Source organism: Dromaius novaehollandiae, chromosome 27, assembly GCF_036370855.1.
Source record: "Dromaius novaehollandiae isolate bDroNov1 chromosome 27, bDroNov1.hap1, whole genome shotgun sequence".
Taxonomy (NCBI): Eukaryota; Metazoa; Chordata; class Aves; order Casuariiformes; family Dromaiidae; genus Dromaius; species Dromaius novaehollandiae.
This window is the reverse complement of record NC_088124.1, coordinates 8,217,396-8,242,117: the sequence shown is the minus strand read 5'-3', so window position 1 is coordinate 8,242,117 and position 24,722 is coordinate 8,217,396. Positions and strand designations below refer to the sequence as shown.

Below are 24,722 nucleotides of genomic sequence, written 5' to 3'. Positions count from 1 at the left end.
CTAACCCTAACCCTAACCCTAACCCTAACCCTAACCCTAACCCTAACCCTAACCCTAACCCTAACCCTAACCCTAACCCTAACCCTAACCCTAACCCTAACCCTAACCCTAACCCTAACCCTAACCCTAACCCTAACCCTAACCCTAACCCTAACCCTAACCCTAACCCTAACCCTAACCCTAACCCTAACCCTAACCCTAACCCTAACCCTAACCCTAACCCTAACCCTAACCCTAACCCTAACCCTAACCCTAACCCTAACCCTAACCCTAACCCTAACCCTAACCCTAACCCTAACCCTAACCCTAACCCTAACCCTAACCCTAACCCTAACCCTAACCCTAACCCTAACCCTAACCCTAACCCTAACCCTAACCCTAACCCTAACCCTAACCCTAACCCTAACCCTAACCTAACCCTAACCCTAACCCTAACCCTAACCCTAACCCTAACCCTAACCCTAACCCTAACCCTAACCCTAACCCTAACCCTAACCCTAACCCTAACCCTAACCCTAACCCTAACCCTAACCCTAACCCTAACCCTAACCCTAACCCTAACCCTAACCCTAACCCCTAACCCTAACCCTAACCCCTAACCCCTAACCCTAACCCCTAACCCCTAACCCCAACCCTCTAACCGTGACCCTGACTGTGACCCCTAACCTCAACCCCACCCCCTTATCCCCTCTACCCCCACCCCCCATACCCTGCCATCCCTCTACCCCCCATCCCTAGCCCCCCCCTACCCCTAGTGCACTGTAGGCCCTAACCCTAAGTCTGTGGTGCTGATGTGTAACCCTAAAACTGTTACTGTGATTGACCACCAGGGGGCAGTGAAAGTCTAATAATTAGGGGTATGGAATAATCCTAATGCTAACAGCAGGGGGCTCCGTAATGGTAATTGTATTTGGTTTCAGATTGTTAACTGTAGTGTACAGGTGAAGTATTGCTCTAGTGTGTGACTGTTGGGGGGGGGGGTGGGACCAGGTGGGTGTGTATGCTGTTGGGTGGGTACCTGAGAAGTGTGTGTGGCTCCCCTAACTGCTGATATGTGGTGAATTCCTTTTGCTGTGACTGTTGTCACCGTGTAGTCCACCCTGTGTTTGTGTGTAGTGTATGTCATGGTGCATGGAGGGTATATATGCTGTGTATATACTATGTATACTATTTGTGTATGTGTAGCTTTTCTGTATGTATACATGCATAGATTGTGTAGTATGTGTATAGTATGTATAATGTACAGTGTGTATAATGTACAGTGTGTATATAGTATATATAAAAAGAAAGAAAAAATAATAAGTATAGAAAGGCTTAATTTGCATATTTAATGAATTCAGTAGCAGGGGTAGGATACTGGCTGGGAGCAAATAATTTTTTTTTTAAATAGTGAAATTATTATTATTTGCTCCCAGCCAGTATGCTAGAAAAAAGAGGAGGAAGAGAGGAGGAAGAGAGGAGAAGAGGAAGAGAGGAGAAGAGGAAACAGAAGACAGAGACAAAGACAAAGAGAGACAAAGACAAAGACAAAGAGAGACAAAGACAAAGAGAGACAAAGACAAAGACAAAGACAAGGAGAGACAAAGACAAGGAGAGACAAAGACAAGGAGAGACAAAGACAAGGAGAGACAAAGACAAGGAGAGACAAAGACAAGGAGAGACAAAGACAAGGAGAGACAAAGACAAGGAGAGACAAAGACAAGGAGAGACAAAGACAAGGAGAGACAAAGACAAAGACAAAGAGAGACAAGACAAACAACAAAAGACAAACACAGGACAAAGACAGAACAACAGAGGACAAAGACAGAACAACAGAGGACAAAGACAGAACAACAGAGGACAAAGACAACAAACAAAGACAAAGACAACAGAGGACAAAGACAGGACAACAGAGGACAAAGACAGAACAACAGAGGACAAAGACAGAACAACAGAGGACAAAGACAACAAACAAAGACAAAGACAACAGAGGACAAAGACAGGACAACAGAGGACAAAGACAGAACAACAGAGGACAAAGACAACAAACAAAGACAAAGACAACAGAGGACAAAGACAGGACAACAGAGACAACAAACAGAAAAAAGACAACAGAGAAGACAACCAGAGAGAACAAAGACAACCAGAGAGAAGACAGAAAGCACAGAAAACAACAGAGAAAACAGAGAACAGAGCAAAAAGCACACACAGGAGAGCTGAGAGAGCAGAACAGAGAAAAGAGCAGAACACAGAGAACAGAACAAAGCAAAAAGCACAGCAAAGAGCACAGCAAAACAGAAAATACAGAGCAAAGCAGAACACAGCAGAACACAGAGAGCAAAGCAGAAAACACAAAGCTGAGGGCAGAGCACAGAATACAGAGAAAAGCACAGAGAGCAGAGCACCACAGTGCAGGCAGACTGAAAGAGTAAATAGTAAAGACAGAAAGGTAGAGAGAAACCTGCACAAAGTGAACACAAACAATCAGGGAAAAGGAGAAGAAAAAGGCATAAGAGACAGACAAAGAAAGAAAGAATACGAAACAGAACAGAGGACCAAAAAATTAAAATAAGAACAAGACAAAAACTTCTGCCTTCTTCTTATTTTAAAAGGTCAAAAGAGCAAGAGCAAAGAGGAAAAGGGCAAGAGCAAATGTGTGGCACATGCAGTTCAAATAAGACAACAGAAACAAACAGCAAAACCATCTTTATTTGAAAGGAGACACACACACCACCATCTTTATTGTTTTATTGCACAAAAAAAATCATCATCACAACATACAAAACATAACAAGCCCACACTCTACATGAGCTGCACACACTCTTTAGCATTCACCTCTACATTCTCACCGCTACTACTCTCATCAGTCGGCAAGCGCCTCCAGTCTTTTGGACAGCTCCCAGTAACAACGTTACTGGACGCCTCCAAAAACTGCCCTGCCTACAAAACCCCCGGTCCCCAGTCAAAGCTCCGCACCAACATTGGCGATGATCATCGCCTCGCAGAGCGGCCGGGACCGGGGGAAAAAAAACCCAGCCGGGGGAAAAAAAAAAAAATCCCCCAGCTGGGGTTTTTTTTTAATTATTTTAAAATAAATTCTAACTACAACCTGGAAAAAGAAAAACACATGCATACAAGGTTAGACACACTCACCACCAAGCCCACCCAACAACCACACAGCTGCCCACTCACTCCCACCACAATCATTCTACCTCCCTACAGTAACAGGCAAGCGCCTCCAGTCTTTTGGACAGCTCCCAGTAACAGCATTACTGGACACCTCCAAAAACTGCCCTGCCTACAAAACCCCCGGTCCCCAGCCAAAGCTCCGCACCAACATTGGCGATGATCATCGCCTCGCAGAGCGGCCGGGACCGGGGGAAAAAAAACCCAGCCAGGGGAAAAAAAAAAAAATCCCCCAGCTGGGGTTTTTTTTTAATTATTTTAAAATAAATTCTAACTACAACCTGGAAAAAGAAAAACACATGCATACAAGGTTAGACACACTCACCACCAAGCCCACCCAACAACCACACAGCTGCCCACTCACTCCCACCACAATCATTCTACCTCCCTACAGTAACAGGCAAGCGCCTCCAGTCTTTTGGACAGCTCCCAGTAACAGCATTACTGGACACCTCCAAAAACTGCCCTGCCTACAAAACCCCCGGTCCCCAGCCAAAGCTCCGCACCAACATTGGCGATGATCATCGCCTCGCAGAGCGGCCGGGACCGGGGGAAAAAAAACCCAGCCAGGGGAAAAAAAAAAAAATCCCCCAGCTGGGGTTTTTTTTTAATTATTTTAAAATAAATTCTAACTACAACCTGGAAAAAGAAACACACATGCATACAAGATTAGACACACTCACCACCAAGCCCACCCAACTGCCCACACACTCCCACCACAGACAGTCATCACAGCTACTAACAAAACCACATGCTTCCATCCTTGTTTAAAGATAACACTATCCTGGCATGAATAGAACCCCCCCCCCGCCCCCAAAATGGCCATCCCAATAAAAAAAATTAAAGAAAAAAACCTACTTTTATCTCTTACTGACACAACCCCCCCCCCCCAAAAAAAAAAAAAGAAAAAACAAAATAAGTGTTTCATAGATACATTATTCTGCTCTGGCAACTACCATTACTACACCCACAGGCAAGGCAGCTCCAAACACACACACAGACACGTACACACAGACACGTACACACAGACACGTACACACAGACACGTACACACAGACACGTACACACAGACACGTACACACACCCTCCATGCAAAAAACAATGCCAGCACAGAAGATGCTGCCAGCCAGAAAGCCCTACAATGCCACGACCGTGCGGCTCTGGTGCTCTCCACGAGACCAGAAAAGAGTCAGATGCCACCATCTGTGACGGAAAGGGGCCGGCAAAGCGAGGAACAGCCATGCAGAAGAGGCCGGCAAGAAAGACCCGAGGCTCTGATGACACAGGGAAGAAAACCCTGAAAGGGCACCAGGAGGATGCAAAATAAGAGAGGCCTCAGAAAACACACGACCAACAAGACCTGAATGATGGCTGCCAAGATGATTGGCCAGAAACAATGCAGAATCACAGTGACAGACTGCTGCTTTCAGCTGCCTGCACAGAACAAGATGATCATTGGAGCAATGCAGATGAGTCGGTCAAGACCAGACAAAAGACAGCAGATGCCTGTTGCACTAGCACTACAAAGCATATGCTGTGCTCCTTGAGCACAAAGAGCAAGGGCAACATCAAGACCTGAGCAAAAGATAGCACAGCTACAACACACACCACATAGACTACACAACACAGACACAGGCTGGAGCTGCCCTGCCTGACACCCACCCTCACTTTCTGCCATGCACACCCCACTGCCTCTGCCTCACACACACAAACACACACACACACACACACACACACACACCCCGCAACACCCTTTGCCCATGCACTTCGCTTTTGCAGTGCTCTGCATCACTGTTGCTCCTCAAGAGGCATCCTCAACAGCAGACACATCCTCTGCAGCAGCCACACCCTCTGATCTTCTTTTGCTCACCACATTTGCCTTCATCACCTGCCAAACCAGAGCACAAGCAGTCACCCCCTTGCCAGTCAGCTCCATCCCCATCTGCAAGGGCACCCTCCACCAAAGCGCCATCGGCACTCCACTCACCTGCACCGCAACAACTCCAAACGCCAACATCCTGCCTGGGGGGAAGCCCGTGGCGCCTGGAAAAAAACAAAATAACAAAGTGACTCTTCTGCCAGGCAGCGCTCACCAGCCCTACAACATCCAGCTCCGATCCACTCACCTGAAAGTCTCAGCCACGCCTGGGAAAGGCCCACAGCAGACCTGAAAAAACAGAGAAAAAGGCATCACTGAGAGGCAGCCCAACACCACCCACACCACAATAAAATCAGACCCAACAGGCTGCCCCACTCACCTGCTCAGGCTCTTCTCAGCACTCAGCTGCTTCTCTCCACAACTTCCCGCAAAACCTGCAAGCACAGAGAGAAATCACACACTCAGGCGATGCCTGCAACACCACCACTCCAGTCCATCACGGACACACTCCACACACCACCATGGCTAACACCCACAGGCAAGGCAGCTCCAGCCCCAAAAACACACAGACAAACAAATAGCAGACACAAACACAGAGGACAGCCCTACACAAAAAAAACCCTATTCCCACACATAAGACTGCCGGCCAGAAAGAGCCGCACGGTCGTGGCGTCGTAGGGCCGAGGCTCTGGACGAGCCCAGAAAAGAGTCAAACGTCAATGGCCAGGATGGAAAGGGACCGGCAAAGCTCAGAAGACTGACACAGAGGAGGCCAGCGAGAAAGACCCGAAGCCATGATGACGCAGGGAAGGAAACCCTGAAAGGGCGCCAGCGAGACGCAAGACAAGAGCGGCCCCGGAAGAGGTGCGGCCGATGAGGCCTCGACGGTGGCCACGACTATGACGGACCGCAAACGGCCACGATGCACAGTCAGAGTCACAGACCACCCCTTTCAGCTGCCTGTGCAGAACAAGACGTAGTCCATTGGAGCAATGCTGATGAGTCTGGCCAGGCAAAAGACAATGGATGCCTGCCACACTACTGCTGCAGAGCATAGGCTGTGCTCCTTGAGCACAAAGAGCAAGAGCAACATCAAGACCTGAGCAAAAGATAGCACAGCTACAACACACACCACATAGACTACACAACACCACAGACACAGGCTGGAGCTGCCCTGCCTGACATCCACCCTCACTTTCTGCCATGCACACCCCACTGCCTCTGCCTCACACACACCACTCATCCAGAACAACCCTCCACTCTACACTGAACATCAGCACACACACACACACACACACACACACACACACAGAAACTGAGGATGCCCCAACACCCTTTGCCCCTCAACTTAACTGTGGCAGTGCTGTAGGTCACTGGTCCTCAAGAGCCATCCTCAGCAGCAGCCGCATCCACACTGATCTTCTTTTGCTCACCACATTTGCCTTCATCACCTGCAAAACCAGAGCACAAGCAGTCACCCCCTTGCCAGTCAGCTCCATCCCCATCTGCAAGGGCACCCTCCACCAAAGCGCCATCGGCACTCCACTCACCTGCACCGCAACAACTCCAATGCCTGGGGAGGAAGCCCGTGGCGCCTGGAAAAAAACAAAATAACAAAGTGACTCTTCTGCCAGGCAGCGCTCACCAGCCCTACAACATCCAGCTCCGATCCACTCACCTGAAAGTCTCAGCCACACCTGGGAAAGGCCCACAGCAGACCTGAAAAAACAGAGAAAAAGGCATCACCGACAGGCAGCCCAACACCACCCACACCACAATAAAATCAGACCCAACAAGCTCCCCCGCTCACCTGCTCAGGCTCTTCTCAGCACTCAGCTACTTCTCTCCACAACTTCCCGCAAAACCTGCAAGCACAGAGAGAAATCACACACTCAGGCAATGCCTGCAACACCACCACTCCAGTCCATCACGGACACACTCCACACACCACCATGGCTAACACCCACAGGCAAGGCAGCTCCAGCCCCAAAAACACACAGACAAACAAATAGCAGACACAAACACAGAGGACAGCCCTACACAAAAAAAACCTGTTCCCACACATAAGACACTACTGGCCAGGAAGAGCCACACAGTGGTGGCATCGTAGGGCCGAGGCTCTGGACGAGCCCAGAAAAGAGTCAAACGTCAATGCCCAGGATGGAAAGGGACCGGCAAAGCTCAGAAGACTGACACAGAGGAGGCCGGCGAGAAAGACCCGAGGCCATGATGACGCAGGGAAGGAAACCCTGAAAGGGCGCCAGCGAGACGCAAAACAAGAGCGGCCCTGGAAGAGGTGCGGCCGATGAGGCCTCGACGATGGCCACGACTATGACTACACTGCAAACGGCCACAATGCAGAGTCACAGTGACAGACTGCCCCTTTCAGCTGCCTGTGCAGAACAAGATGTAGTCCATTGGAGCAATGCTGATGAGTCTGGCCAGGCAAAAGACAATGGATGCCTGCCACGCTACCGCTGCAGAGCATAGGCTGTGCTCTTTGAGCACAAAGAGCAAGAGCAACATCAAGACCTGAGCAAAAGATAGCACAGCTACAACACACACCACATAGACTACACAACACCACAGACACAGGCTGGAGCTGCCCTGCCTGACATCCACCCTCACTTTCTGCCATGCACACCCCACTGCCTCTGCCTCACACACACCACTCATCCAGAACAACCCTCCACTCTACACTGAACATCAGCACACACACACACAGAAACTGAGGATGCCCCAACACCCTTTGCCCCTCAACTTAACTGTGGCAGTGCTGTAGGTCACCGGTCCTCAAGAGCCATCCTCAGCAGCAGCCGCATCCACACTGATCTTCCTTTGCTCACCACATTTGCCTTCATCACCTGCCAAACCAGAGCACAAGCAGTCACCCCCTTGCCAGTCAGCTCCATCCCCATCTGCAAGGGCACCCTCCACCAAAGCGCCATTGGCGCTCCACTCACCTGCACCACAACAACTCCAAACGCCAACATCCTGCCCGGGGGGAAGCCCGTGGCACCTGGAAAAAAACAAAATAACAAAGTGACTCTTCTGCCAGGCAGCGCTCACCAGCCCTACAACATCCAGCTCCGATCCACTCACCTGAAAGTCTCAGCCACGCCTGGGAAAGGCCCACAGCAGACCTAAAAAAGCAGAGCAAAAGGCATCACCGACAGGCAGCCCAACACCACCCACCCCACAATAAAATCAGACCCAACAAGCTCCCCCGCTCACCTGCTCAGGCTCTTCTCAGCACTCAGCTGCTTCTCTCCACAACTTCCCGCAAAACCTGCAAGCACAGAGAGAAATCACGTGCTCAGGCGATGCCCGCAACACCACAGCCCATCCACATCAGGCATTCGCTCCCACACCTTTTCCTGCTCCACTCTCCCATCCCAACTGCTGGGCTATAGCTCCCCACACCGAGGTCCGCCACACACCTGTAAAACAGGAACGGTGCTGGGCAACGGGGACAGCGCCGACGAGGTGATGGCCCTATGCCGGGCTCTATGTCCACTCCCGGACTGATGCTCACCTCACCCTGCTCCTCCTGGATGTGAGCGACCTGCTCCCCGCAACGCTCCACGCCTACAAGCACAAAGCAAAAATTAACCGCGCAACCCACTGACCGCAACACTCTCCTTCCAACACCAAATCTCTAGCTCACCTCCTTGGGGCATGCCCCTTTCTTCCTCCAGCTCCCTTGGGCCCACTCAGAACACTGCTCAGCATCTGCAAAAAACAACAAAACAAAACAACATAAAGTGGAGCACACAGACATTGACAAATCACCATTCCAGTCCATCACTGACACACTCCGCACACCACCATTCCTAACACCCACAAGCAAGGCAGCTCCAAACACACACAGACAGACCAAAACAAAAAAAACATTAGACACAAACATGAAGGAAAGCCTTATGCAAAAAGAACTATTCCAATGCGTTCCACATGGTATCTGATGACACCACAGCCCTGCGGCTCTGATGCTCTGGACGAGCCCAGAAAAGACTAAGATATCAACGCCCAGGATGGAAAGCGGCCGGCAAAGCGAGGAACGGCCATGCGGAAGAGGCCAGCGAGGAAGACCTGAGGCCGTGATGACGCAGGGAAGAAAACCCTGAAAGGGCACCGGTGAGACGCAAAACAAGAGCGGCCTCGGAACAAGAGCGGCCGACGAGGCCTCGACCGTGGCCGCAAAGATCGATAGGCACGATGCAAAGCCGGAGGCACGGACCGCCCCCTTCGGCTGCCTGCACGTGACGAGACACCGTCCGTGGGTGCGATACTGATGAGTCAAGCCAGCAAAACATGACAGAGGCCTACAATGCTAGCGCTCCACAGTGTAGGCCGTGCTCCTTGAGCACAAAGAGCAAGGGCGACATCAAGACCTGAGCAAAAGATAGCACAGCTACAACACACACCACATAGACTACACAACAACACAGACACAGGCTGGAGCTGCCCCGCCTACCGCACCCTCACTTTCTGCCATGCGCACCTCAGCACCTCTGCCTCACACATACCCCACTCATCCAGAACAACCCTCCGCTCTACACTGAACATCAGCGTGCACACACACACACACACACACACACACAGAGTTAAGACACCCCTGATACCCTTTGCCCCTCAACTTAACTGTTCAAATGCTGGGCATCACCATCGCTCCTCAAGAGCCATCCTCAATGGCAGCCGCATCTGCGCTGATCTCCCTTCAGTCACCACAGTTGCCTTTATCACCTGCCAAACCAGAGCACAAGCAGTGACCCCCTTGCCGGTCAGCTCCAGCCACATCTGCGAGAGCACCCTCCTCCAAACCACCATTGTCATCGCACTCACCTGTACTGTGCCAAAGCCACGCTCCAGCACTGTGGCTGTGAGGCTGCCCATGGCATCTGGAAAAAGCAAAACAAAATTACTCTTCTGCTAGGCAGTGCGGACTAGCCCTACAACTACTGCCACACCATTATACGCACCCATTCTACTTCACCTCAAATCCTCAGCCACGCCTGGGAAAGGCCCGCACCATACCTGAAAAAGCAGAGCAAAACACATCACCGAGAGGCAGCCCAGCAGCACCCTACCCCATAATAAAACTCAGGCAGACAAGCTTCCCTTCTCACCTGCTCAGGCTCCTCGTTGCCGCTCAGCTTCTCCTCTCCAAAACTTCCTGCAATGCCTGCAAAACCAGCGAGAAGACCACACCTTGAGGTCATGCCAAAAACCACACCCCATGCACAACATTACCTCGCTACAATACCTTTACCTGCTCCGCTCTCCCATCCCGACTGCCGGGCTACGGCTCCCCACGCCGAGGTCTGCCACACACCTGTAAAACAGGAACGGCGCCGGGCAATGGGGACGGCGCCGATGAGATGACGGCCCTACGCCGGGCTCTACGTCCTCACCCAGACTGATGCTCACCTCGCCCAGCTCCTCCTGGATGTGAGCGACCTGCTCCCCGCAACGCTCCACGCCTACAAGCACAAAGCAAAAATTAACCGGGCAACCCACTGACCGCAACACTCTCCTTCCAACACCAAATCTCTAGCTCACCTTCTTGGGGCATGCCCCTTCCTTCCAGCTCCCTTGGACCCACTTGGAATACTGCTCTGCATCTGCAAAAAGCAACATAAACTGGAGCACACGGACACTGACCGATCACCATTCCGGGCCATCGCTGCCACGCTCCATACGCTACCATTGCTAATAACCACAGGCAAAGCAGCTCCATCCCCACACACACAGACAAGCATTAGACACAAAACAAACACACATAGGTACAAGCATCAGACACAAACATGCAGGAAAGCCCTACGCAAAAAGAACTATTCCCACACATAAGATGCTACCAGCCAGAAAGCCCTACGATGCCATGACCGTGCGGCTCTGCTGCTCCGGATGAGCCCAGAAAAGAGTCAAACGCCACGGCCCGGGATGGAAAGCGGCCCGCAAAGCCGGGACGACCGATGCCGAAGCACCCGGCCGGGAAGACCCGAGGCTGCGGCGATACAGGAAAGAACCCTGAAAGGATGCCAAGAAGATGAAAAACAAGAGCAGAAACAGAAGAGGGGCAGGCAAAAAGGCCTCGACAATGGCCCCGAAGATGAGCGGCCGCAAATGGTCACGATGCAAAGCCGGAGCGACGGACCGCCCCTTTCGGCTGCCCGCACGGGACGAGACGTGATCCGCTGGAGCGATGCCGATGACTGAGGCCGGGCAAAAGACGGCGGATGCCTGCCGCGATGGCACTGTGGAGCGTGGGCTGTGCTCCTTGAGCACAAAGAGCAAGGGCAACATCAAGACCTGAGCAAAAGATAGCACAGCTATAACACACACCACATAGACTACACAACAACACAGACACAGGCTGGAGCTGCCCTACGTACCACACCCTCACTTTCTGCCATGCGCACCCCACCACCTCTGCCTCACACACCACTCATCCAGAGCAGCCCTCCCTACTACACTGAATATCAGCACACATGCACAGAATGAAGACAACCCCAACACCCTTTGCCCCTCACCTTAGCTTTTCCAGGCCTGGGGGCGGGGGGGGTGGGCGGTCAGGTCACTTTTGATCCTTAAGAGGCATCACTCAATGGCAGCCACATCCTCTCTAATCTTCCTTCGCTCACCTTCATCACCTGCCAAACCAGAGCGCAAGCAGTCACCCCCCGTGCCGGGCACCTCCTCTACTACACTGAATATCAGCACGCATGCACAGAATGAAGACAACCCCAACACCCTTTGCCCCTCACCTTAGCTTTTCCAGGCCTGGGGGCGGGGGAGGGGGGGGGCAGTCAGGTCACTTTTGATCCTTAAGAGGCATCACTCAATGGCAGCCACATCCTCTCTAATCTTCCTTCGCTCACCTTCATCACCTGCCAAACCAGAGCGCAAGCAGTCACACCCCATGCCGGGCACCTCCATGCTCATCTGCAAGAGCGTGCCTCTCCAAACCGCCATTGTCGCTCCATTCACCCGCACCGCGCCAAAGCGATACTCCCACATCCTGACTGAAAGTAATCCCATGGCACCTGCAAAAAACAAAACAACAAAATTACTCTTCTCCTAGGCACTGCGGACTAGCCGTAAAACAACTGACACGCCATTACACTCACCCATTCTACCTCACCTCAAATCCTCAGGCATGCCTGGAAAAGGCCCACAAGGTATCTGAAAAAGCAAAGCGGACAGCCCCAGAAGCCACGGTAGGAGTCAGAAGCAGAGCCACAAAACAGCAGATGGCAGTGGGTTCGCAGGCACAGATGAAAGAAAAGAGCTGCCGGGCGAGACTGCAAATTGCTTCCTGCCGGTCCCAAGAAGGCCAGCAGTTTTTTCCCTCTCTCAGCACTGAGGCTTGGACAAGAAAAGAGGTGAATTCGTTAGCTTGCAGGAGGTTGCTTTTTGACCCCTTCAGACACATGGACTTACTCACAGCTGCACTTAGTTTCCAAAGATGTGACTTCCTTTCTCATCATACTGCACTTCCAGGCAGGAAGAATGCTCACTTGGCTCTTCACACTCTTCACATAAAGTCTAGACTCTTCCATAACTCTGCATACTACAAAAAAAACTTACTCACTTCCTCTTGGAACAGAGCTGACAATATTTCTGAGGAGCAGCAGAACATCCGGCAAGCAAGCCGGAAACCACAGTAGCTGACGAGAACGATATCTCACATGCATCCACATTACTGGACATAAGGCACACAAGCACTACGTACAGCGGAAACGTAGATGGAAATGTTTTCCAGAGACCCCTGTTCTGTCCTTTTCTCTGCAATCCAGCTGAGGGACAAACAATTCTTCGAGTGTCATCATCTTCAAAGAGCAGAGCGATGAAGCTGCATCCCTTCCGCAATAAACACAGAAACGCAACAAAACAATACTGATGGTTAACAAAAGATACGACTGCAGACGCGGAAGCCCTCTTCCACCCCTGAACGCCCCGCGCCGAGACACCGACGCAAAACCGAAACTGCCTGCTTTAAGCGATTTTCTGGCAGGCTTACGGCTCCACCTTCAGCCATCCCGTTGCTCTAATCTTAAGGAACAGCCTTTGCATCTCCAAATGCAGCAATAACTCTTCCTGGATACCTTTGCTTCTTCAAATGCTGCTATTGGCCGAGGCAAGTCCAGACCACTAACCCCAAAGGACAGCAAACGCAGAATGAACTCCCTGCCACCAGGCCCTCGGTTTATGTACCCCTAGCCCCGCCCACTGCCCGACCCACAAGCCCTGGGAAGGGGAGGGGCAAAGCACTGCCAGCCATAAAGACAGAGGGCTAGGGAAGAGCAAGGCTTTTGCTTCCACTCTGTAGCTAGGCTGCAGAGCACAGAAAGGCTAAACAGACCTCTTGGATAAAATGGACCATCTTCTTTGTTACTAAGACTTCATATACTGTATCCATAATACCAGGAGGTCTGTTATTAAATTCTTTTACCCTAACTAGCACTAGCCTTTACACTGAAAACTAGAAATCAGTTCTGCTTAGGCTTAGAAAGAAAACTACAAGATTCCACATAACCTATAAAGGGAACGCTACACCACACTGCTCTAATTGGTTCACACCTGTATTGAATACAGCTGTTGTAGGAAGACAGCATTTCCTCTAGGGCAAACCAAGATATCTAAATAACCCCCCGGAACAACGCTGCTTCTGTAATGTGAGTACTTCCAAACAAGGGTATTTCCTGTATAGTACCTAGAGTGCTTAGAAAAAGGGGCCACTGGGTGGAATGGAGAGTTCCCCACGGGAATACTACCTCTGTATGCCTAAGTGGAGGACTCGCACGAGGAGGGAAGAGGGATGCTAAGAGGGCTGGAGAACCCACGCAGGGCTCTGGGGCGCAACAAAGGCTTCCAGAAGCAGTTATGAATGGATGACAGCGGTCACACAAGGACTAAAGGGCCAAAACAGAGCTCAGGCACAAAAGAAAGACTGACAGAGTAGTCCAGAGTAAACTAAAGGGGTTCCTCAGAGCTCTACAGGACCAATAGAGGTCTATGCAGCACAACAAAGTTCTAAAGAAGAATCCAGAGCAGATTAGATATCTCTTACGCAGACTAGAGAGCAACTAAAAGAAGGCAGAAAAGAACAAGTAAAGCCTCCAAAGGGGTTCAGAAGAAAACATGGGTACTCAGGCACCTAAACGATGAAAAAAGCACTCTAGGGCATAAGAGAGGGCTCAGGAAGAATTCTGAGACCACTAAATAATTCCTAAAGGAAATAGCCAAAAGACAGCTCTAGGGAACAAGGAAGGACAAAAGAGTAGTCCAGAGGCCACTAGAGAGGTGCTAAGCAGCCTGCATGGCCAAGGAATGACTCTGGAGAACAAGGAAGAAATCTGAAGGGCTTCTGAGCAGACTAGAAAATTCCAAAGGGGGCTGTGCAGCCAGAGGACAGCTCTGGTGCAGAACAAGCACCACACCCCAGGAGTGGTTCTGAGCAGACCAGAGGGCTCCTAAGGGGACTAAATGGCAAAAAAAACAAAACTGGCTAACGTGACTGACCTCAGCAGGTGCTCTGAGGAGACAGGAAGGCTCTCATACTATGCAGATGACCAAAACAGGGCTGTGGGGCACAACAAAGGCCTCCAGACGGGTTCTCAGTGCACTATAGGGGTCCTAAGGGAACTGGAGATCCAAAACACAGCTTTGGATCATGACAAAGGCCTTTACAAGCCTGCTGAGGGGACTAGAGGGGTGCTGAGGGGTCTGAAGGACAAAGAGAGCTCTGCACGGAAAAATAAAAGCACAAGAGATGAGGCCAAAGCAGAACAGAGGGCTGCTAAGTCTGGTAGGGGAACAAAAAAGGGCTCCACAGCATGAAGAAAAGCTCAACAGGAATTCTGAGGCTTCTAACAGGGTCGTAAAGTACTCTAGATATCCAAAATGGAGCTCTGAGGCAAAAAAAAGGTTAATCAGATTAGGGCTCGAAGACAGCCAGGTGGCCCAATTCAGTGGAAAAGAGTCGTTGAGAGCGCAGTAGAAGGGTGCTAAGGCGTCTACACTGTCAAGAAATGCCTCTGGGGAAGAAGGGAGAAATCTGGAGGGGTTGCGAGGAGACTAGAGGCTGTCTAAGGCATCTAGAAGGCCAGAAGAGAGCTGGGGGGCCCCATTCTGTGGTAAAGAGGGGTCCAGAGCGCACTAGAGGGGTACTAAGGCGTCTACACTGTCAAGAAATGCCTCTGGGCAAGAAGGAAGAAATCTAGAGGGGTGCCAAGGAGACTAGAGGGTGTCTAAAGGGCATGGGGGCCAGAAGACAGCCAGGTGGCCCAAGTCCGTGGAAAACAGGGGTCCAGAGCACAGTAGAGAGCTGCTAAGGCGTCTACATCATCACGCAGTGCCTCTGAGCAAAAAGGAAGAAATCTGGAGGTGTTGTGAGGAGACTAGAGGGGGTCTAAGGGGCCTGGGGGCCAGAAGAGAGCTGGGGGGCCCCACACTGTGGAAAAGAGGGATCCAGAGCACACTAGAGGGGTGCTAAGGCTTCTACACGGTCAAGAAATGGCTCTGGGGAAGAAGGGAGAAATCTGGAAGGGTTGCAAGGAGATTAGAGGGTGTCTAAGGGGTCTGCGGGACCAGAAGAGAGCTGGGGGGCCGCATTCTGTGGAAAAGAGGGATCCACAGCGCAGTAGATGGGTGCAAAGGTGTCTACATGGTCAAGAAATGCCTCTGGGGAAGAAGGGAGAAATCTGGAGGGGTTGCGAGGAGACTAGAGGGTGTCTAAGGGGTCTGGGGGGCCAGAAGAGAGCTGGGGGGCCCAATTCTGTGGAAAAGAGGGGTCCAGAGTGCACTAGAGGGGTGCTAAGTTGTGTGCATTGTCTACAAATGGCTCTGGGGAAGAAGGGAGCAATCTGGAGGGGTTGCCAGGAGACTAGAGGGTGTCTAAGGAGTCTGAGGTTTCCGAAGAGAGCAGGGGGGCCCCATTCTGTCGAAAAGCGTGGTCCAGAGTGCACTACAGGGGTGCTAAGGCGTCTACATGCTCCAGAAATGCCTCTGGGGAAGAAGGGAGAAATCTGGAGGAGTTGCCAGGAGACTAGAGGGTGTCTAAGGGGTCTGGGGGGCCAGAAGAGAGCTGGGGGGCCCCATTCTGTGGAAAAGAGGGCTCCAGAGCACACTAGAGGGGTGCTAACGTGTCTACACTGTCAAGAAATGGCTCTGGGAAAGAAGGGAGCAATCTGGAGAGGTTGCGAGGAGACTAGAGAATGTCTAAGGGGTCTGGGGCGCCACAAGAGAGCTGGTGTCCCAATTCTGTGGAAAAGAGGGGTTCAGGGTGCAGAAGAGGGGTGCTAAGGCATGCAGATATTCAAGAAGGGGCTCTGGGGAAGAAGGGAGAAATCTGGAGGGGCTGTGAGGAGACTAGAGGGTGTCTAAGGGTTCTAGGGGCCAGAAGATAGCTGGGGGGGGCATTCTGGGGAAAAGAGGGGTCCAGAGTGCACTAGAGGGGTGCTAAGGCATCTACATGGTCCATAAATGCCTCTGGAGAAGAAGGGAGAAATCTGGAGGGATTGCAAGGAGACTAGAGGGTGTCTAAGGGGCATGGGGGCCACAAGAGAGCTGGGGGGGCCCATTCTATGCAAAAGAGGGGTCCAGAGCACACTAGAGGGGTGCTAAGGCGTCCACACTGTCAAGAAATGCCTCTGGGGACGAAGGGAGCAATCTGGAGGGGTTGCGAGGAGACTAGAGGGTGTCTACGGGGTCTGGAGGTCCCAAAGATATCTGGGGGGCACAATTGTGTATAAAAGAGAGGTCCAGAGTGCACTAGAGGGGTGCTAAGGCATCTACATGGTCCAGAAATGCCTCTGGGTAAGAAGGGAGAAATCTGGAGGGGTTGCGAGCACACTAGAGGGTGTCCAATGGGGTACAGGCCGAGAAGATATGCGGGGGTCCCAATTCTGTGAAAAAAAGGAGTACAGAGCCCACTAGAGGGGTGTTAAGGCGTCTACTTGGACAAGAAATGTCTCTGGGGAAGAAGGGAGAAATCTGGAGGGGTTGCGAGGAGACTAGAGAGTGTCTAAGGGGTCTGGGGACCCAGAAGAGAGCTGGGGGGCCCATTCTGTGGAACAGAGGAGTCCAGAGTGCACTAGAGGGGTGCTAAGGTGTCTACATGGTCAAGAAATGCCTCTGGAGAAGAAGGGAGAAATCTGGAGGTGTGGCAAGGAGACTAGGGGGTGTCTAAGGGGCCTGGGGAGCCAGAAGAGAGCTGGGGGGCCCAATTCTGTGGAACAGAGGGGTCCAGAGCGCACTAGAGGGGTGCTAAGTCATCTGCTTGGTCAAGAAATGACTCTGGGGAAGAAGGGAGAAATCTGGAGGGGTTGCGAGGAGACTAGAGGCTGTCTAAGGGGCCTGGGGGGCCCGAAGAGAGCTGGGGGGCCCAGTTCTGTGGAAAAGAGGGGTCCAGAGTGCACTAGAGGGGTGCTAAGGGGTCTACACTGTCAAGAAATGGCTCTGGGGAAGAAGGGAGAAATCTGGAGGGGTTGCAAGGAGACTAGAGGGTGTCTAAGGGGTCTGGGGGCCCAGAAGAGAGCTGGGGGGCCCATTCTGTGGAAAAGAGGGGTCCAGAGTGCACTAGAGGGGTGCTAAGGCGTCTCCATGGTCAAGAAATGCCTCTGGGGAAGAAGGGAGAAATCTGGAGGGGTTGCGAGGAGACTAGAGGGTGTCTAAGGGGGCTGGAGGTCCCAAATATATCTGGGGGGCACAACTGTGTAGAGAAGAGGGGTCCAGAGCGCACTAGAGGGGTTCTAACACGTCTACACTGTCCAAAAATGGCTCTGAGGAAGAAGGGAGAAATCTGGAGGGGTTGTGAGGAGACTAGAGGGTGTCTAAGGGGCCTGGGGGTCCGAAGAGAGCTGGGGGGCCCATTCTGTGGAACAGAGGGGTCCAGCGCACTCTAGAGGGGTGCTAAGGCGTCTACACTGTCAAGAAATGCCTCTGGGGAAGAAGGGAGAAATCTGGAGGGGTTGCGAGGAGACTAGAGCGTGTCTAAGGGGTCTGGGGGAGGAGAACATATCTGGGGGGCACAATTGTGTGGAAAAGAGGGGTCCAGAGCGCACTAGAGGAGTGGTAAGTGGTCTAAACTGTCAAGAAATGCCTCTGGGGAAGAAGGGAGAAATCTGGAGGGCTTGCGAGGAGACTAGAGCGTGTCTAAGGGGTCTGGAGGAGCAGAACATATCTGGGGGGCACAATTGTGTAGAAAAGAGGGGTCCAGAGCGCACTAGAGGAGTGGTAAGTGGTCTAAACTGTCAAGAAATGCCTCTGGGGAAGAAGGGAGAAATCTGGAGGGGTTGTGAGCAGACTAGAGGGTGTCTAAGGGGCCTGGGGGGCCAGAAGAGAGCTGGAGGCCCCATTCTGTGGAAAAAAGGGATCCAGAGCACACTAGAGGGGTGCTAAGGCATCTACATGGTCCAGAAATGCCTCTGGGGAAGAAGGGAGAAATCTGGAGGGGTTGTGAGGAGACTAGAGGGAGTCTAAGGGGTCTGGGGGCCCAGAAGAGAACTGGGGGGCCCCATTTTGCGTAACAGAGAGCTCCAGAGTGCACTAGAGGGGTGCTAAGGCATCCACCCTGTCAAGAAATGCCTCTGGGGAAGAAGGGAGAAATCTGGAGGGGTTGCGAGGAGACTAGAGGGTGTCTAAGGGGGCTGGAGGTAGCAAAGATATCTGGGGGACACAACAGTATAGTAAAGAGTGGTCCAGAGTGCACTAGATGGGTTCTGACAGGTCTACATGGTCTAGAAATGGCTCTGGGGAAGAAGGGAGAAATCTGGAGGGGTTGCCAGGAGACTAGAGGGTGTCTAAGGGGTCTGGGGTGCCAGAAGAGAGCTGGGGGGCCCATTCTGTGGAAAAGAGGGGTCCAGAGTGCACTAGAGGGGCGCTAAGGCGTCTACTTGGACAAGAAATGTCTCTGGGGAAGAAGGGAGAAATCTGGAGGGGTTGCCAGGAGACTAGAGCGTGTCTAAGGGGTCTGGGGGAGCAGAAAATATCTAGGGGGCACAATTGTGTAGAAAAAAGGGGTCCAGAGCACACTAGAGGAGTGGTAAGTGGTCTAAACTGTCAAGAAATGCCTCTGGGGAAGAAGGGAGAAATCTGGAGGGGTTGCCAGGAGACTAGAGGGTGTCTAAGGGGCCTGGGGGGCCAGAAGAGAGCTGGAGGCCCCATTCTGTGGAAAAGAGGGGTCCAGCGCACACAGGAGGGGTGCTAAGGCGTCTACACTGTCAAGAAATGACTCTGGGGAAGAAGGGAGAAATCTGGAGGGGTTGCGAGGAGACTAGAGGGTGTCTAAGGGGTCTGGGGGCCCAGAAGAGTGCTGGGGGGCCCCATTCTGTGGAACAGAGGGGTCCAGAGCGCACTAGAGGGGTGCTAAGGCGTCTACATGGTCTAGAAATGCCTCTGGGGAAGAAGGGAGCAATCTGGAGGGGTTGCCAGAAGACTAGAGGGTGTCTAAGGGGTCTGGGGACCAGAAGAGAGCTGGGGGGGCACAATTCTGTGGAAAAGAGGGCTCCAGAGTGCACTAGAGGGGTGCTAAGGCGTCTACACTGTCCAGAAATGCCTCTGGGGAAGAAGGGAGAAATCTGGAGGGGTTGCCAGGAGACTAGAGGGTGTCTAAGGGGCCTGGGGGACCCAAAGAGATTTGGGGGTACAATTGTGCAGAAAAGAGGGGTCCAGAGTGCACTAGAGGGGTGCTAAGGGGCATCTACACTGTCAAGAAATGCCTCTGGGGAAGAAGGGAGAAATCTGGAGGGGTTGCCAGGAGACTAGAGGGTGTCTAAGGGGTCTAGGGGGGGCCAGAAGAGAGCTCGGGGGCCCCATTCTGTGGAAAAGAGTGGTCCAGAGTGCACTAGAGGGGTGCTAAGGCGTCTACATGGTCCAGAAATGCCTCTGGGGACGAAGGGAGAAATCTGGAGGGGTTGCGAGGAGACTAGAGGGTGTCTAAGGGGCCTGGGGGCCAGAAGAGAGCTGGGGGGCCCAATTCTGTGGAACAGAGGTGTCCAGAGCGCACTAGAGGGGTGCTAAGGTGTCTACATGATCCAGAAATGCCTATGGGGAAGAAGGGAGAAATCTGGAGGGGTTGCGAGGAGACTAGAGGGTGTCTAAGGGGCCTGGGGGGCCAGAAGAGAGCTGGAGGCCCCATTCTGTGGAAAAGAGGGCTCCAGAGCGCACTAGAGGGGTGCTAAGGCGTCTACATGGTCCAGAAATGCCTCTGGGGACGAAGGGAGAAATCTGGAGGGGTTGCGAGGAGACTAGAGGGTGTCTAAAGGGCCTGGGGGGCCAGAAGAGAGCTGGGGGGCCCAATTCTATGGAAAAGAGGGGTCCAGAGCGCACTAGATGGGTGCTAAGGCCTCTACATGGTCCAGAAATGCCTCTGGGGAAGAAGGGAGAAATCTGGAGGGGTTGCGAGGAGACTAGAGGGTGTCTAAGGGGGCTGGGGACCCAGAAGAGAGCTGGGGGGGCACAATTCTGTGGAACAGAGATGTCCAGCGCGCACTAGAGGGGTGCTAAGGCATCTACATGGTCTAGAAATGCCTCTGGGGAAGAAGGGAGAAATCTGGAGGGGTTGCCAGGAGACTAGAGGGTGTCTAAGGGGTCTGGGGAGCCAGAAGAGAGCTGGTGGGCCCAATTCTGCGGAAAAGAGTGCTCCAGAGCGCACTAGAGGGGTGCTAAGTCGTCTACACTGTCAAGAAATGCCTCTGGGGAAGAAGGGAGAAATCTGGAGGGGTTGCGAGGAGACTAGAGGGGGTTTAAAGGGTCTGGAAGTACCAAAGATATGTGGATGGCCCAATTCTGTGGAAAAGAGGGGTCCAGAGTGCACTAGAGGGGTGCTAAGGGGTCTACACTGTCAAGAAATGGCTCTGAGGAAGAAGGGAGAAATCTGGAGGGGTTGCGAGAAGACTAGAGGGTGTCTAAGGTGCCTGTGGGTTCCGAAGACAGCTGGGGTCCCCATTCTGTGGAAAAGAGGGGTCCAAAGTGCACTAGAGGGGTGCTAAGCTGTCTACATGGTCCAGAAATGCCTCTGGGCAAGAAGGGAGAAATCTGGAGGGGTTGCCAGGAGACTAGAGGGTGTCTAAGGTGCCTGTGGGTTCCGAAGACAGCTGGGGTCCCCATTCTGTGGAACAGAGGGGTCCAGAGTGCACAAGAGGGGTGCTAAGCTGTCTACATGGTCCAGAAATGCCTCTGGGGAAGAAGGGAGAAATCTGGAGGGGTTGCCAGGAGACTAGAGGGTGTCTAAGGAGTCTGGGGGGCCAGAAGAGAGCTGGGGGGCCCGTTCTGTGGAAAAGAGGGGTCCAGAGTGCACTAGAGGGGTGCTAAGGCGTCTACTTGGACAAGAAATGTCTCTGGGGAAGAAGGGAGAAATCTGGAGGGGTTGCCAGGAGACTAGAGGGTGTCTAAGGGGTCTGGGGGCCCACAAGAGTGCTGGGGGGCCCCATTCTGTGGAACAGAGGGGTCCAGAGCGCACTAGAGGGGTGCTAAGTCTAAGGGGGCTGGGGACCCAGAAGAGAGCTGGGGGGGGCACAATTCTGTGGAACAGAGAGGTCCAGCGCGCACTAGAGGGGTGCTAAGGCATCTACATGGTCTAGAAATGCCTCTGGGCAAGAAGGGAGAAATCTGGAGGGGTTGCCAGGAGACTAGAGGGTGTTTAAGGGGTCTGGGGGGCCAGAGGAGAGCTGGGGGGCCCAATTCTACGGAAAGAGGGCTCCAGGGCGCACTAGAGGGGTGCTAAGTCGTCTACTTGGTCAAGAAATGGCTCTAGGGAAGAAGGGAGAAATCTGGAGGGGTTGCGAGGAGACTAGAGGGGGTTTAAAGGGTCTGGAAGTACCAAAGATATGTGGATGGCCCCATTCTGTGAAAAATAGGGGTCCAGAGTGCACTAGAGGGGTGCTAAGGGGTCTACACTGTCAAGAAATGGCTCTGAGGAAGAAGGGAGAAATCTGGAGGGGTTGCGAGGAGACTAGAGGGTGTCTAAGGGGTCTGGGGGCCCAGAAGAGATCTGGGGGGCCCCATTCTGTGGAAAAGAGGGGTCCAGAGTGCACTAGAGGGGTGCTAAGGCATCTACATGGTCAAGAAATGGCTCTGGGGAAGAAGGGACTAATCTGGAGGGGTTGCGAGGAGACTAGAGGGTGTCTAAGGGGTCTTGGGGGCCAGAAGAGAGCTGGGGGGCCCCATTCTGTGGAAAAGAGGGGTCCAGAGCACACTAGAGGGGTGCTAAGGCATCTACATGGTCAAGAAATGCCTCTGGGGAAGAAGGGAGAAATCTGGAGGGGTTGCCAGGAGACTAGAGGGTGTCTAAGGGATCTGGAGATCCCAAGGATATCTGGGGGGCCCAATTCTGCGGAAAAGAGGGGTCCAGAGTGCACTAGAGGGGCGCTAAGGCATCTACACTGTCAAGCAATTTCTCTGGGGAAGAAGGGAGCAATCTGGAGGGGTTGCGAGGAGACTAGAGTATGTCTAACGGTCTGGGGGAGCAGAAGATATCTGGGGGGCCCCATTCTGTGGAAAAGAGGGGTCCAGAGTGCAGAAGAGGGGTGCTAAGGCATCTACATGGTCCAGAAATGGCTCTGGGGACGAAGGGAGAAATCTGGAGGGGTTGCCAGGAGACTAGAGGGTGTCTAAGGGGTCTGGAGATCCCAAAGATATCTGGGGGGCCCAATTCTGCGGAAAAGAGGGGTCCAGAGCGCACTAGCTGGGTGCTATGGCATCTACACTGTCAACAAATGGCTCTGAGCAAGAAGGGAGAAATCTGGAGGGGTTGCGAGGAGACTAGAGGGTGTCTAAGGGGTCTGGGCACCCAGAAGAGAGCTGGGGGGCCCAATTCTGTGGAACAGAGAGGTCCAGCGCGCACTAGAGGGGTGCTAAGGCGTCTACATGGTCTAGAAATGCCTCTGGGCAAGAAGGGAGAAATCTGGAGGGGTTGTGAGGAGACTAGAGGGTGTCTAAGGGGGCTGGAGATCCCAAAGATATATGGGGTGCCCAATTCTGTGGAAAAGAGGGGTCCAGAGCACACTAGAGGGGTGCTAAGTCGTCTACTTGGTCAAGAAATGTCTCTGGGGAAGAAGGGAGAAATCTGGAGGGGTTGCCAGGAGACTAGAGGGTGTCTAAAGGGTCTGTAGATCCCAAATATATCTGGATTGCCCAATTCTGTGGAAAAGAGGGGTCCAGAGTGTACTAGAGGAGTGCTTAGGCGTGTACACTGTCAAGAAATGGCTCTGAGGAAGAAGGGAGAAATCTGGAGGGGTTGCGAGGAGACTAGAGGGTGTCTAAGGGATCTGGGGGGCCAGAAGAAAGCTGGGGGGCCCCATTCTGTGGAAAAGAGGGGTCCAGAGCACACTAGAGGGGTGCTAAGGCATCTACATGGTCAAGAAATGCCTCTGGGGAAGAAGGGAGAAATCTGGAGGGGTTGCCAGGAGACTAGAGGGTGTCTAAGGGATCTGGAGATCCCAAGGATATCTGGGGGGCCCAATTCTGCGGAAAAGAGGGGTCCAGAGTGCACTAGAGGGGTGCTAAGGCATCTACACTGTCAAGCAATTTCTCTGGGGAAGAAGGGAGCAATCTGGAGGGGTTGCGAGCACACTAGAGTATGTCTAACGGTCTGGGGGAGCAGAAGATATCTGGGGGGCCCCATTCTGTGGAAAAGAGGGGTCCAGAGTGCAGAAGAGGGGTGCTAAGGCATCTACATGGTCCAGAAATTGCTCTGGGGAAGAAGGGAGAAATCTGGAGGGGTTGCGAGGAGACTAGAGGGTGTCTAAGGGGTCTGGAGGTCCCAAAGATATCTGGGGGGCCCAATTCTGCGGAAAAGAGGGGTCCAGAGCGCACTAGCTGGGTGCTATGGCATCTACACTGTCAAGAAATGGCTCTGAGGAAGAAGGGAGAAATCTGGAGGGGTTGCGAGGAGACTAGAGGGTGTCTAAGGGGTCTGGGGGCCCAGAAGAGAGCTGGGGGGCCCAATTCTGTGGAACAGAGAGGTCCAGCGCGCACTAGAGGGGTGCTAAGGCGTCTACATGGTCTAGAAATGCCTCTGGGCAAGAAGGGAGAAATCTGGAGGGGTTGTGAGGAGACTAGAGGGTGTCTAAGGGGGCTGGAGATCCCAAAGATATATGGGGTGCCCAATTCTGTGGTAAAGAGGGGTCCAGAGCACACTAGAAGGGTGCTAAGTCGTCTACTTGGTCAAGAAATGTCTCTGGGGAAGAAGGGAGCAATCTGGAGGGGTTGCCAGGAGACTAGAGGGTGTCTAAAGGGTCTGGAGGTCCCAAAGAAATCTGGAGGGCCCAATTCTGTGATAAAGAGGGGTCCAGAGCACACTAGAGGGGTGCTAAGGCATCTACATGGTCCAGAAATTGCTCTGGGGAAGAAGGGAGAAATCTGGAGGAGTTGCGAGGAGACTAGAGGGTGTCTAAGGGGGCTGGGGGGCCACAAGAGAGGTGGGGGTCCCCATTCTGTGGAACAGAGGGATCCAGAGTGCACTAGAGGGGTGCTAAGGCATCTACACTGTCAAGAAATGGCTCTGGGGAAGAAGGGAGAAATCTGGAGGGGTTGCGAGGAGACTAGAGGGTGTCTAAGGGGTCTGGGCACCCAGAAGAGAGCTGGGGGGCCAATTCTGTGGAACAGAGGGATCCAGAGTGCACTAGAGGGGTGCTTAGGCGTGTACACTATCAAGAAATGCCTCTGGGGAAGAAGG

General features: G+C 52.8%; 2 long non-coding RNA genes across 2 annotated transcripts; both read right to left on the bottom strand.

The window, feature by feature from the left end:
• Positions 1 to 8,714: 8,714 nt before the first annotated feature.
• Positions 8,715 to 9,944, bottom strand: LOC135323721 (uncharacterized). Its single transcript, XR_010385233.1, has 3 exons — positions 9,887 to 9,944; positions 9,687 to 9,787; positions 8,715 to 8,776 (listed from the first exon to the last, which is right to left on the bottom strand). It is a non-coding gene; the product is annotated as an uncharacterized LOC135323721 (long non-coding RNA).
• Positions 9,945 to 10,019: 75 nt separating this feature from the next.
• Positions 10,020 to 10,365, bottom strand: LOC135323731 (uncharacterized). Its single transcript, XR_010385251.1, has 3 exons — positions 10,314 to 10,365; positions 10,171 to 10,226; positions 10,020 to 10,078 (listed from the first exon to the last, which is right to left on the bottom strand). It is a non-coding gene; the product is annotated as an uncharacterized LOC135323731 (long non-coding RNA).
• Positions 10,366 to 24,722: the final 14,357 nt, after the last annotated feature.